The sequence below is a fragment of the Penaeus monodon genome, chromosome 6 (assembly GCF_015228065.2).
Source record: "Penaeus monodon isolate SGIC_2016 chromosome 6, NSTDA_Pmon_1, whole genome shotgun sequence".
Lineage (NCBI taxonomy): Eukaryota > Metazoa > Arthropoda > Malacostraca > Decapoda > Penaeidae > Penaeus > Penaeus monodon.
Window position 1 is genome coordinate 2,901,911 of NC_051391.1, and position 3,139 is coordinate 2,905,049.

Genomic DNA, 3,139 nt, shown 5'->3' on the forward strand with positions numbered 1-3,139 from the left:
TTATTTTAATTTTTTAAGTTTTTATCTTATTTATGTTATTTTTATACATATATATTTTTAATTTTCTTATTTTTATTCTGTTTGTCTGTTTATTTTTACTGTTAAATATCTCTCTATATAAGCTTGTACTTCATTTTTTTATTTTTTATTTTTTTTATTTTTTTTTTTTTTTTTTCATTCTATTATTGGTTTTTAAACATCCCTCTTTCTCTATTGATTTTTTTCTTTATTTTTTTCATTAATTTTTAGTCTACTTTTTTATTTTTTCATTTTTTTTTCGCCTTGTTCTTTTTAATAATAGGTATATATAAAATATATATATTATATATAATATAATATATTATATATAATAGTTATATATATCTGTCTGTCTGTCTTGTTTCCTTTTTCCCGTCTCTTTTTCTTTCTTTTTCTTTTTTTCTCTCTTTTCCTTTTCTCTTTTCCCCTCTCTCTTTTTTCTCTGTCTCTCTCTCTCTCTCTCTTCTCCTTTCTCCCCTTCCTTTTTGTTTCCTTCCCCCTTTTTTTCCCCCTTTTACCCTTTTGGGGAAAAAAAATTTTGAATTTATCCCCCTATTAATTTTAAAGGGGGGAAAAATTAATTTTTTTTAATTATCCCCCCAAAAGGGGAAAATGCAAAATTGGGGTACCCAAAAAAACCTCCATGGGAAATTTAAAAACCCTTTTCAAATTAAAAAAAAGGGAAAAAAAAAAAAAAAAAAAAAGTCTGATATGTAATTGTATATGTATAGTAATATATATATATATATATATAAAATAAAATATATTTATAAAATTTATATAATATATATCTATATATATATAAATAAAATATATGTATTATAATTTTTTATATTTTATATATATATTATATAATATTATATTTAAAAAAGGATATATATAATTATATAATAAAAATTTTTATAATATATATATATAATATTTAAAAAAAAATCAAATAATTTTATATATAATAAAAATATATTTTATTATATATTTTATATATATTTTATATATACAAAAAAAAACCCCCCAAAACCAAAAAAAAAAAAAAAACAAAAAAAAAAAAAAACCAAAAAAAAAAAAAAAAAAGAAAAAAATAATGCCCCATAAAATAAAACCACAAATTTAAATTTAATAATTAGGTATTATTTTTTAAAGGGGGGAAAAAAAAATAGTTTTTATTAATAAAATATTTTAAATATGAATTAAAATTTTTATTTTTTTTTTTTTTTTTTTATTTTTTTTTTTTTAAAATTTTAAAAATATTATAATTAAAAAAAAAATCAATTATTTTTTAAAAAAATTTTTCCGGGGTATTTAAAAAAAAATTTAAATTTTAATAATTAATTATTTTAAAATTTTAAATATAATTTTTATATTAACAAAAAAGGGGGGAAAAGGAACGAGGAGAAAAAAAAAAAAAAGGAAAAAGGAAGAAAAAAACAGCCGGTAATGGTAAAAAGTTTGATCAACAATTCTTAGAAAAAAATTAAAAGGAAAAATTTTCCCTTTAATGTTTTTGTAAAATAAAATAATTTGTAAAAATAGAAATGATGGTCTGAATGGGGTAATTTTTTTCCCTTTTTTTTATATTTTTTTTTTTTAATAATAAAATTTAATTTAAAAAAAGGGGAAAAAATAATTTTTTAAAAATAATTGTTGGGGTAAAATTAAATACAATTTAATTTAATAATTAAATAATTTTAAATTTAAATTAGAATTTTTTAAGGAATTTTTTATTTTTATAAAAAAAATAATTTATAAAAATTTTAATATTTTTTTTTATTTTAAAAACAATTTAATAATAAACAAAATTAAGAATTCAAAATAAAAAAAAAAATGAAAGTTTTAAAAAATGATAATTAAAAAATAAATTTTAAAAAATGGGGGATGATGGATTTAAGGGTAAATAAAAAAACAAAAACATAAATAATTTTTAAAATTGGAAAAATAACCCCAAAACAAAAAAAAATAATAAAACAAATTTAAAGATTTAAAAAATAATTTAAAAAATAAAAATAATAATATTTAAAAATTAAAAATTTTTAAATTATTTTCCCAAAAATTTCCCCTATTTAAAGAAAATGGTAATAAAATTTAGTAAAATGTATAAAAAAAAGTAAAATGTTCCCAAAAATTAATAAAAATGTTAAAAAAAATTTTCCCCTTAAAAAAAAATGTTCCCATATTTAAAATTAAAAACCCAAAATTTTCGTACAAAATTTTGGGCCCTTTCTAAAACAAATTTAAACCTTTGAAACCCTTTTTAAATTCCAATTTTAAACCCAATTCTACAACCCCCATTTTTTTGGAAAAATAAAATTTTCCCCTAAACCCAAACCACTTGGTTTGCCCTTTAATACAGAAACACTAACATTGCAAGATGACATAGCACGTTGCACGAAAGGTTAAGGGTTCGTGGGAGGGGGAAGTGGACACCTGTTGAGTTGAAAAATATGAGAAGGAAGGAAGTGTGAAATTAGAAGAAAAAAGGCTACGTTTCAATTTGCAACTGCGACTTGGGGTCAAACTCTGGGGTGTTGGGTGTTGCGTGTTATTTTATATGTCGTGTTATGTTGCAAGGGGTATGGTTTTTCGGGCTATTGAGGGGTGTATTTTGTATGTATATTATATATATATAATATATATTTATTATTTATATATATTTTTATATATATTATATTTTGGGGTTGTGTGTGTGTTTTGTTGTGTGTGGGGTGTGTGTGTGTGTGTTGTGTGTGTGTGTGGTGTGTGTTGTGTGTGTGTGTGTTGTGGGGTGGGGTTTGTGTGTGGTGTTGTGTGTGTGTGTGCGCGTTTGTGTGTGTGTGTGTGTGTGTGTGTGGGGTGTGTGTGTGTGTGTGTGTGTGTGTGTGTGTGTGTGTGTGTACAGTGTGTATGTAGGTGTGTCTGTGTGCGGTTTCTTTACAAAGGACAACGTAAACACACTGCAACCCTCCCTCCCCCCTTTCTTCCACACTACCCCAGGTCCTTCCACCTATCCGTTACATCATCCACTTTTCCAATTTCTCTTCTACTCCATCTCTCTGTCATCCACTCATCTGTCCACTTCGCTACTCGACGTATTCGATCATCCACACTATTATTACTCCATTTCTCCACCTTCTCCACCTTCTCCACC